General features: G+C 35.7%; 1 long non-coding RNA gene across 1 annotated transcript; it reads left to right on the top strand.

Moving 5' to 3' along the window:
* Window positions 1-6,677: 6,677 nt before the first annotated feature.
* Window positions 6,678-12,255, top strand: LOC116657445. The gene is made up of 3 exons (XR_004312518.1): window positions 6,678-6,743; window positions 9,454-9,460; window positions 12,244-12,255. It is a non-coding gene; the product is annotated as an uncharacterized LOC116657445 (long non-coding RNA).
* The last annotated feature ends 481 nt before the right edge of the window (window positions 12,256-12,736 follow it).

The following is a 12,736-nucleotide window of genomic DNA, read 5'->3' as shown; positions in this document are numbered from 1 at the left end:
TGCAAAGGAGTCACTAGTATGTCAAACTCTCCGTGATCTACCTGGTCCTGAAGGATTGCTACCAGGTCAAGATATAATATAATAAAGAGAGCACAGAGTTGGACAGAGGGCTCCAGAATTTGAATTCAGTCTGTTTCTTACTAACTCAATAAATGTGGTCACAACTCAAATTCTCTGATGCTCAGATTGTTCAATGATATAAGGCGTGTAATGATACCTCCTTCAAAACACTTTTGGGGAATTAAATATGATATACATAAAAATCATCTTTCATAATGCCAAAAAAATGTTTGTTCTTTCCCTTTTACCTTTTGTGAACCTAAGGCCTTAGGGCAGTTCCTTGTATGGTAAACATTCAACACAAAATGTGCTGAGGATAATATGGTATTCCTTTATAACTTTTATAAACTAGTGTATCATCACTAGTTTTTTAGTAATTATTTTCTAATATACCCCAAAGATATGGGAAATAGTTGCTCTATTGCATATACACATATATATGAAACTGTTAATGACTAAAGTCTAGGAGGGAAGGTATAGCTCAAGTGGTAGACTGCATACTTAGCATGCAGGAGGTCCTAGGTTCAATCCCCAGTACTTCCTCTAAAAAGAAATAAACCTAATTACTTCCCCGCAAAACAAACAAACAAAACAAAAAAAACAAACTTGTGAAAGTCAATGATCCATTGCTGAAAATATACAACTTATGGGGAAAAGCAAAGATACTCATTTCCTTATCAAAACATACAACAGAACTCCGATAATCAGTGCTGGCATCCTAATTTTTTTTTTTTTCTCCTCATGAGAACTTGGTAGGATTGTACTTCCCTCTCTCCAGGAAGCTAAATATGGCCATCTTTTGGCCAACCAAACTTAAACAGAAGTGGTGTGACTCATTCCCAGGCAGATGCTTAAAGAGCCAACATGCAGGTCTCCATGCGTTATCTCCCTCTGTCCTGACAGACACGTTCTGGAGAGCAGTGGTTCCCAAGTATTACTTGTGCCACCATAGGGGATGTTTGGCAAGGTCTGGAGACATTTTTGGTTGGCCCAACTGTAAAGGATGTTACCTACATCTAGTGAGTAAAAATTAGGTCTGCATTAAATATTTTACAAGCACTCACAAGACAACCCAGACCTCTCCCACCCTCAGGCAACAAAAAGTTGGCCAGGCAAAAATGTCAACAGTGCCACCATTAAAAAACCCTAGCTTGGAGAAAGGAAGATTTGGATGGTAGTTCCTAGCTGTCCAGAAATGGACAAGAAGCATAACCAAGAAATAAGGCTTAGTTATTTCAGACCACTAAGAATTTCAGATTGTGTGTTATCACAGCACAGCCTAACTTTTCCTAAATGACATATTTATTTTGCAATTTGAGTGAAATTAGGGCACAATGGGCTTTCCCGAGCAATGTTTAAGTAATTTGGTTCTGATATTTCTGGATTTAGTATCCACTGAACACATGACTGCTGGGATTAAAATTGAGGTTGAAATTTGTTTAAAATGGAAAATAAATTGATCAATTCAAATTTCAAGATAGTTCAGCTTGTCTTTAGAGAGAAATGATTGCTCATGAGAAGCATCTGGTTTTAATGCCTCATGTCCTTGCTCTAGGAAACCCAACAATCCAGTCAAATGCTTGAGGGGAAAAAAAAAAGATTATGAAATTTGCTTTATAAAATAAAACTGCAGTTTATTGAAAAAAATGAATTTTATATTTCTTTTAGTTAAATAGTTTAGTAATTTCTACTATTTTGCCACGAAAAATTTTGATGCACATATTGAAGTAATCACAAAAAATGCTGTTTGACTTACACTGTTATGGAATAAAAGTTAGAGAAAATAAGAAAAAGCAAAAGTTATAAAGAGGAGGTTTTTTTCCTAAAAGAAATAGTTCTTTTGATGAAAAATGTTTGTTGTGGTATCAGGCAGATATAAAAGTCTCATGCAATTTTAATTTGTTTTCAAAGTCACATACTTTTTCTCCTGAAGAGATTCAATTTACTTTTTCACTTACTACTTTCAATAGTTAATATATTTACGTAGTTCAAAGAATTAAAATATATGAAAATATAAACAGTGAAAAAATTTCCTCCCAGGCTAGGCTGCAACCTCTGGCTACATAGGTGTGTGATATAAAACTACTCATGAATGGCACCACCTGGAGCTGGACATGCTGTTGTGCTATATCCAGTCTCATCATGCTAATAACCTCATTCACAGTAAACCTGTTATTAGTTTCATCTGGCTATGCATATATTCATTCCCTTATAAATTCATGTGCATATACAACATATCCATATTCATAGGTGATATATGCATGCAAATACAGATACGTGCATCCATTGCATATGGAAACAAATGTATATTGAAGTTTTTTCCTCTCTTTTCACTGTTTTTCTTACTAAGCACATCTATAGGCTAGCACATGATTTCCATGTCCATCTACAACAAAAAGTTCTCAAAGGAAAAATCAGATTGTTCTACATGGTAACTAAATGACTACTCGAAGGCTCTCATTTCCAAGTCTGCCGTTCTTAGCAATAGCCCTTAATTGAGTTTTGCTTCCACAACTTATCCTATTGACATTGTTACCACACATAATTTATATTCCCTGTTATATATCCGATGGTCTATTGCCTAATACTGTGTCAATGATTGATAAATGCCTTGAGTGTTACCCCTCAGAGAGAAATATATACTGTGATTTTTTTTCATTCTCACTAATATATTATGTGAGGTTAAGTTTTAAAATGTTTAAAATATATGTTATGTTTGGCAACTTTCATTTAAAAGAGATTTGAAAAATCCTGTGTTGGTTGATACTGGAATCTCAATATTTAAATCTCCCCTTCTAGGTATCAATGCAAATGGCCTTCAAAATACGAAAATGGGGGAAATATGTATTGACCTTGGAAATGAAAAATGTACTATCCATGTCCTAAAATTGTCAAAGTGTTTCTAAATTATATAATGCAGATTGACTCAGACTAGGAGCCATAGGGGACCAACTGATCATCCACACCTTTCTGAAAGAGATGTGCACACAGGAAACACATAAAGAAGGCCCTCAGACTACCTCAAATGACAAAACTTCTGCATAGTAAAAGAAGCAGTCAGCAAAATGAAAAGGAAACCTACAGAATAGGAGAAAATATTTGTAAACCAAATATCTGAGAGGGGTTAATATTCAAAATACATATGAAACTTATACAACTCAATAGCAAAACACAAAAATTTGATTGACAAGGGCATAATTTCCAGAATATACAAACAGCTCATACAACTCAATAACAAAAAACCAAACAAACCAATCCAAAAATGGGCAGAAGACCTAAATAAGCAGTTCTCCAATGAAGATATACAAATGGCCAATACACACATGAAAAAATGCTCAGTTTGCTAGTTATCAGAGAAATGCAAATCAATACTACAATGAGGTATTACCTCACACCAGTCAGAATGGCCATCATTATAAAGTCCACAAATGATAAATGCTGGAGTGGGTGTGGAGAAAAGGGAACCCTCCTATACTGTTGGTGGGAATGTACTTTGGTGCAGCCACTATGGACAATAGTATGGAGATTCCTTTAAAAACTAAAAATATTAGTTGTATAAAGAATAGATAAAAAACTAAAAGTAGATTTACCATATGATCCAGCAATCCCACTCCTAAGCATATATCTGAAGGGAACTCTAATTTGAAAAGATACATGCACCCCAATGTTCAGAGCAGCACTATTTACAATAGCCAAGATATGGAAGCAACCTAAATGTCCATTGACAGATGACTAGATAAAGAAGCTGTGGTATATTTATGCAATGGAATACTACTCAGCCATAAAAAAGAATGAACTAATGCCATTTGCAGCAACATGGATAGACTCGGAGATTATCATATTAAGCAAAGTAAGCCAGAAAGAGAAAGAAAAATACCATACGATATCACTTATACGAGGAATCTAAAAGAAAGACACAAATGAACTTATTTACAACACAGGAAAAGACTCACAGACATAGAAAACAAACATAGTTACTGAGGGTGAAGGGTATGGGAAGGGATAAATTGGGAGTTCAAGACTTGTAGATACTAACTACTATATATAAAATAGATAAACAACAAGTTTATACTGTATGGCACAGGGAATTGTATTCAATATCTTGTAGTAACCGATAATGAAAAAGAATATGGAAACAAGTATATGTATGTATGACTGAAACATTACGCTGTACACCAGAAACTGACAAAACATTGAAAACTGATTATGCTTAAATTTAAAAAAAATTAAGAAATAAAATAAAATATGGATGTATGCCTTGAACAGACATTTTTCCAAAGAAGACATACAGATAGCCAACAAATACATGAAAAAGTGCTAAGAAATAACAATCAAAACCACAATGAGATATCCCGTTAGAAAGGCTATTATCAAAAAGACAAGAGAGAACAAGTATCCACAAAAGTGTGGAGAAAAGGTAATTTGTATGCTGCTAACAGATATAAATTGGTGTAGCAACTATGGAAAACAGTATGAAGATTCCTCAAAGAATTGAAAACATAACTACCATATGATCCAGCAATCCCACTTCTGGATATTTCAAAAGATGATAAATTTACTACCTTGAATAGATATCTGCAAGTCCACATTCATTGCTATATTATTCATAATTGCCAAGATATGGAAACTAAGTGTCCATGCATGAAAGAATGGATACAGGAATGTAACATATATATACACATATATTTTATATATAATACAGTACATATATAATTTATATTATATTTTCATGCATATACATGTGTATACACACAAAGGAATATTATTCAGTCATAAAAATGAAGAAAATCCTGCTGCTTGAGACAATATGGATAGATTTTGAAGGTGTTACACTAAGTGAAATAAGTCAGACAGAGAAAGACAAATGTTGCATTCTCTCACTTGTATGTGGAATCTAATAAAGTCGAACTCATAGAGAGTAGAATGATGGTTGCCAGAAGCTGGGAGTGGGAGAAATGGGGGGAAGTTAATTAAAGGGAACAAACTGCAGCTTTAAGATGAGTAAGTTCTGTGTATCTCATGAAAGCATGGTGACTATAACTAACAGCATGGTATTATATACTTTAAAGTTGCTAGAAGAATAAATCTTAAATATAAACACCATAAAAATAAGTTAATTGAGGGGATGGAAAAGTTAACTAACCTTATTATGATAATCATTTCACAATATATACTTATACCAAATCATCCCACTGTATATTTTAAACTGGCATATGGCATATGTCAATAATAGCTCAATAACTGGGAAAAAAAAGGCCCTAAAAATGTAACACAATAGTATTCTCTAAGACAGGTGAGGACTTTGATTTCTTCTCAAAATAAACAATAAACCACCTCACCACACTAAAAATAATGAAATGATACCACAAGGAAGAAGAAAAAGTCAATCCAAAAAAAAATTTTTAAATCTTTCCTGTGTAATACATTTCCTACAAGAAATTATACTATTAGAAAAATATCTGTCATCTTTGGAAAATTGAAAATATGCTATAGAAAAGTGTAACTGAAAAACATTTCAATTTCCCCCTTAACAATGATCATTTTTGTCTGTTTAACTGGATATAACACAGTTTATCCTCAAAATTTCTCATAAAAGAGAAAATATGACCTCATGAGGTTAATGAGATTTTATCTCTAGGTAATTTTAATTTTGGGCAGAATCATGTGGAGAATGAACACAGTTGGAGTTGAGATATTTGATGACCTTTCTACATGATAAAATTCTTGAATTTTTTTAATGCTTCATGGTTTAGTTTGCCTTTCTGTTTCCTAAGTTATCCCATGATCCTTTCAATGAGTCCCTTTTTTGCTCACTGGATTTGGTGTTCTAGCACCTAAAACAGCAAATAAACTTCACTGAATTTTTGTATCATCAGAATCAAAACACATCTTTGCTATCAGAGCAACTAATCATGAGAAAAGGAAAACAATATGAGATCTGGAAAATCTGCAACAACATAAAAACACAAGATCAAAATTTCAAATATAATGTAGGCTTTGAAAAACAAGTTAACAACTAAAGAAAATATATTAGTAAAAACGAAGACTATTAGAATTTACCCACAATTCTGAGGTTCATAAAGAAATTTTAAAAATTATTTTTACAGACCGAATGAACACTTGCATCTCCCATTCCTATGTCGTAGTCGTAACACGCAGTGTGGCTGTATTTGGAGATGGAAGGAATTAAGGTTAAAGGAGGCCTTAAGCGTGGGACCCTGATCCCTTCAGATGAGTGTCCCTATAAGAAGACAAATGAGAGAGCTCTCTTTCTGTATCTCTTTCCCTACATCCATGCACCAGAGAAAGATCATGTGAACACATAACTAGGAAGCTGCCATCTGCAAGCCAAGAAGGGAGACTCAACCGGAAACCAAATCTGCCAGAGCCTTAACCGTGGACCAGCCTCCAGAACTGTGAAAAAAGTTTCTGTTGTTTAAGGCACCCAGCCTGTGGTATTTTGTCATGGCAGCTTGAGCAGACTGACAAACAAGGATGAAAGAAAAAGGAGCTAGATCCAGGAAACTTAATCTACGGGGGAAAAAAAGGACTTAAACAATTCATGATAGTATAAAGCACCAGATCCAAAATAATAAATAACAGAAACATTCTTAAGCTGAAAATGAACATTAGCCTGAATATTTAAAGGGTTCACCAAGGACAAAGAAAAAATAAAAATAAATGTATACATACATAAAAAATAAGTATTTTAATGAATGAAGAACATTTCTGCAAATATCAAGAGAAAAGGCTTACCTACATCAAATAAAACTGCATTCAATTATCTACTCTACAATAATAAATAACAATAAAATGGATTAATGCTTGTAGTATTTGGAAAAAAAAAGTATTGGTACTTAAGAATGCTATGTCACAATTACTAACATTTTTTAGGGCAATGAACTAAACAGATTAGGCTAAATATTGTAACTAAACACCTCAGCATTTCAATGGATTGACACAATCAAGATTTATTTCTCACTCATGTCACAATTCACCTTGGCTTGAAGAAGGGGGCCCACCCTCTCTGTTCCATGAAATCATTCAGGGACACAGATTTCTTCCATGCTTAGCCCAGAAGAGACATACCATTTCTTCAAACTCCACGGACAATACCTACTAACATGGCCAGGCTTCAACGTAAGGGATGGGAAAAGGTATTTAGCTGCCTGCTTAGGTAAAGGAAACACGTCTGACAAACATCTAACCAGCACTATCAAATAGAACTTTCTGTAATAATGGAAATATTCTGCTGCACAGTCTAATATGGTAGACACTAGCCATGTGTGCTGTTAAGCCCTTGAAATGCGGCTAACGTGACAGAGAAAAAGAATTTAAATGTAAAAAGCCACATGAGAGTGATGGCTTTCCTATTGGAGAATGCAGACCACCTGCACAGGCTGATAAGGTTTATGTTCAAAGATGCTCACTGGACACTACTGGTAATAATAAAAATTTGGAGACACAAAACAAAAATCAACTAACTTAGGAGGTTGTGATATGACTCCCTCCAGCAAACGGTTAAAATATATCTGTTAAAATATATCTGTTACAATATATCTGTTAAATACTGGTATTTAGATTCTGGTCCTGTGGAGGCTAGAAATTTAGGAGAATTGGTAGGAAATATCAGAGTATCAGAAAAGGCTGGCTCCTCTAAAACTTCAGTGAGGTACTGCAAAGAAGGACCACCTTCAGTCTAAGGCAATTATTCTCAAACTGCAGTCTCAAACCAGCAATATTAGCCTCACGTGGGAGCTTGTTGGGAAAGGAAATTCTCCAGCCTCACCCCAGACATGCTGAATCAGTAATCTGTGTTCAGTCAGCCCTCTTGGTGATCCTGCCACGTGGTAAAGTTTGAGAACCACTGATATAAGGCAAAAGTTCTCAACCCTAGTTGCTTGTTAGAATTACCAAGAGAATTTTAAAAATAGGGTTGGCTCCATCCTCAGAGATTTTTATTTAATTGTTATGTGGTTGGGCCAAGTATTTTTAAAAGCTCCCTGGGTGACTCAAATGTACAAACAGAATTGAGAACCAAAACTGAGGTGACCCAAACTGAAAGCAGTAAAGGAAACAGAACGCAATTTTCGCACAAATGACATTGTCTGCTTATGGTCTACAGCACAAAACTGCTGAAGGTCAGTCATGACTTTGGATCATTATAATAGCATGGTTCTCTATATCATTTTAAATTTCAGCAACTGAGCAAGGACTAGGGAGTAGGAATCCAAAAAGAAGTGAGGACTGGGACCTCGGTGGTGCCAGGAAAGTGAGAAAGTCTGAAGCCCCAGCCGAGCCAGCTGCACATGCCACCTGACAAAGCCCTGAGAGAACATTCCGGGATGCTGCTTCCCTTGACTCTCCCTCTCGGCCCAGTGTTGCTCATTGCTCTGTGGAAGAAGCCAGGGCCTGAGCAGGACAAAGTATCATGAGCGTGGTCGCACACACAGACTCAGGAGCCAAACTGCCTCAGATGAATTCTGGCTCTGCCTCTTATTAGCTGCGCAAAACGGGGAAATGAGTGAACCCTTTTATGCCTCACTTTCCTTCTCCAAGATGGGGATAATACTACTTTACTTACCCCATAGGGCTGCTGAGAAGGAAGAATGAGTGAAGGCATTGTTCATAAACTTAAAACAGTGCCTGACACTTATTGTTAGACTTAGACACAAGAGTAAAGACAGAGCCCCTGTTAGCTCGTTGCTAAGAAACAAAAACCAAAAAGGCAGCTCAACATCAAATGATTATTAGTTAGGCACTGGTTACTAGCTATAAAAATAATTATGCACACATTATATATGATATATAATTATATATATTTAACATATTACATGCTATAATATATACAATTATATGTGTGTATATATATAGATAATTTCTAGACACCATTCTAAAAAACAGCAAACAGCAAAACAGAACATGCCTCTTAGTGAGAGACCACATTCGAGCATTTTAGTGGGGTGACAGAAAATACACAAATAATATATAATAGGTAAATATAAGCACTATGAAGAAAAAAAATTATGAGAAATGACATTTGAGAAGCAACTTGAAAGAAATGAGGAAAATCATGTTTATACCTGAGGTCAGAAAAATAGAACCAGAGGGAACAGCAGTACAAAAGCCCCGGGGCATTATGAGCTTGAAGTGTTCACCAAACGGCAAAAAAACAGTGTGGTTAGAACGGACTGAGCAAGGTAGAGCTCATCAGAGAATGAGGTTTCAGAGACGGTTGTGGCCCAGACCTTACAGGGTATGGTCAGGATTTTAAATTTTATTTTTAAATAATGAGAAGACAAGATTGTTCGGGCAGAGGCGTTTACTTGACCTGACATAAAACTTCAAAATAAAATCTACTCTGGTTGTTATGTAGTGAACTTACAGTCCTAGGACAGAAGTAGAGGTGGCAGGCTAGTTAGGAAGCTTTTGCACATGAAGTCTGTTGTCCAGGCAGGGGATTATACTGGCTTAAATTGAGATGACGGTAGAAATGGTGATAATTAGTCAGATTCTGAATAAACTTGGGTTTGTGTATATGATTTACGAGAGTGTTTTGCCCAAGAAAATAGGTGAATTACAGGGCCAGATAAAGACTATGAGAAGAACTACCAGTCCGGCCTCGTTAAATTTGAACTTCCTCCATGGAGGCTCCAAGGAAGAGATGGAAATGCAATTCTGATGCTCAAGGGAAACATAGGGGCTATATTTAAATCCATGAAAATACATGAGGAAGTGAGTGTAAATGGGGGGGGGGGGGGGAGTGGAATCAAATTGCCTGGCATCCCACTGATTTAAGAGACAGTGTTTGCCACCCAGACCTGGCTGGCTATCAGAAGCCTATGATTACTTAATCCCTGAAGCCGTTTCAAGATTTCCTAAACTCATGTAAATAGGAAGAGAACTTCCTAAGGTAGTATCATCCACAGACAAAAATCCTCCCATAGCCCCTTGAAAAGTGATCATGGAGAACACTGGGAGAAGGAGGCTCCATCCATTCTCATGTGTAGGAAATATGGCTGCTTCCTTGTAGACTCATTGTTGAGCCAAGTGGAAAATAATTTAGAGACCATTACCTAGTAGAATACAATCTGTACCCTGGTGCTCTGATTGCTGCATGTTGTTTTTCATTTTCCCTGTTTTTTTAAAAAGAGGTCTTACTGTGTTTGTTTTGTCTTCTTGTTTTTATTTTAAAATGCATATGTGGAGGTGATTTTTTTTTAAATATTTTAGCCCCAAAGTGGCCAGATCATGAAGTGGTACACTCAGACCTGATTGAGGGAACTGAACCACAATCCAGAGATTTAAATGCAGTAACTGAACAAGATTTCAGGTGGTGTTCTAATGGAGGAGAATAAACATGCTTTCAGTCACACATGAACTAATTGCCTTATCTCAGTATGGGCATTTTTGCAAGTTTAAGTATTGGTAAAAGGGTGTAGATGTGTCTATCAAAGACGAAATGTAGTGAATATTTTTATTTTTGCCTGTTCTGGAACCCCTCCTCCCTCCCTTCTCCCAACCTTTTCTTTTGGAAGCCACTCCTTCAATTCAGAGATATTCAATAACCCATCATCCAGGTTTAAAAGGTAAGCATATGATCCAGCTCTAGATTCTTTCTGTCAATTCCACCATCCACAGTGATTGGTCCACGCCTGTTATATGATCTAATGTAGTCTAAACAGATTTCTGCCCTGAGTTTTTAATTTAAAGCAAGAATAAATCATCCTTTCACTTCAGGTCATAAAGTTTGAAGAACATAAATTGGTGGCTACTGGGAACCATTGCCTTTCACTTTATTTGGGAAAAAGCTGTCTGACGTAAGGGAAAATGAAGCCAAGCAAAGGCAATCCCAAACGAGAGGAAGCTGGAGGGAGCCAACGTGCCAGGCCTCTGGTTCTGGAGTCTGACACTCCCCAGATCTGTTTTCAGTCCCGAAGTTCTTTCTTTGGTTTTATGATCTTCCAATTTTATCACCTGATAATCACTCACCAGTTTGATTTAAATTGCAAATCACCAGTTTGAGTTGCATTTCTGGAATTTGTAACTACAGACTTTAACTAATATAAGTTAATCTTAATTCTATACATCAACCTATATAACTAGCCTTAATTCTATGTTGTAAATACTGAATATATATTTATTTTATAATAAAAGTATTTTTTAATTAATACAGAAACCCACAGTGATCATACTTCATGTTGGAAGGCATTACGTGAGGACCCTGTACATATAATTCACATGTCTGTGGATCAGAGGGACTGCAGAGGTGCATACATTAGAGAGACAGGCTGTCACCTTGATTTGGAATATAAATGCCCTGATTTTATACTAAACTGGTATTTTCAAACTAGTAGCCCCAATATCGGTGGCTTGCAAGAGGTTAAACAATGTACTATCAAAATTATTTATTGGTCATTTAAGTTCGAAAAACAGTTGAAAGTCTAAAGAAAAAAACAAGTTTTTTCCCGTAACATTTCTCAATACTTCTAATTGCACTGTAATTCTTTGCTGTGCTATAGAGTAAATTCAAAGAAAACCGTATCATTTATTAACATCTCCACAGATCACAGCTGGAAAATACAGGACTAGTCTTATGTGGTAGATAGGGAAAATTGTCCTTAGGAATCTTACTCTTATCTTATTTGTTCTGATTTAAAGTCTTAGGAAGAAAGAAGAATGGGGCCAAAAGGAAAAATACCATTTTTCCCCTGTGCAAAAACAGTCCCAGATAAGGATGCCAGCCAATTCAGCCTAGATGCCTAACATCCAGCCTGTTAAATCGAATCACAGAGAAGCAAAGCCCTAAGCCAAACAAACAAATCTCTAGTGATGGAGCCATAGTGACTTTGACAGGCAAATCTGGCAGTATTTATGAGTAAAAGAAATGTCTAGTTTCAGAAATGACTGATAGGGGTACATCAGGCCATCTATGAGTCCTAACTGACAGGCATCAACTATCTGATAAATAGAAGTTTATTCAAGCTGTTTTAGGTGTTAAGGATCTCCTGATTGTTAGATAGTTATGAAATGATAGTGATTTTTGAGAGAATTGTGATATCTTTAGCTTCTAGATTAATCCTGAAATATAAAAGAATCATTTTCAGTTTAAAGATAAACTAAAAAGAGATTAAATTCCCCGCTCTCAAATGTTAGGTTTAGTACCAGGCTGAAAGCATGAAGATAGACTAACAGCCCTGAAAATCCTTGTGATCAGCCTTCTTCTAAGATAAAAATGTACTGGTATTTTACTAGTGATTGATATTCAGGCCATTTCTTTATTTTACTTCAGCTCTGCCCAGTTCTTGAAAGTAGATTTTGAGAAGGGGAGAAAAGAATGAGATGTGAACTTAAAACTTACAATTGAAGGAATTAAATTCCTCTAAGATTTCAACCAATAAAATCCATACAAAACAAATGTTAGTAGCTTTGGAGGAAATAAACCTAAAACTATCTGTTCATATGTGACTGATGTGTTTAGGAACATAAAAACAAACAGAAAACCCCACAAAGTCAGTTTCACTAGGGATATCTCAGGGAAGTTGGATTGTAACTTCCAAGTTCAAAAAGTAGAAATCAAGTAAAATATTTAGAAAAACATTTGATTAAGAGAAAGTTAATAGCAGAAGATAGGAAAATTATGTCAATGCTGTAAGGCTCAAGTTTATGGTGTTTA

This window comes from Camelus ferus, chromosome 2 (genome assembly GCF_009834535.1).
Source record: "Camelus ferus isolate YT-003-E chromosome 2, BCGSAC_Cfer_1.0, whole genome shotgun sequence".
NCBI lineage: Eukaryota > Metazoa > Chordata > Mammalia > Artiodactyla > Camelidae > Camelus > Camelus ferus.
Note: the sequence above shows the minus strand (reverse complement) of the source record. Positions and strands in the feature narration are given on the sequence as shown.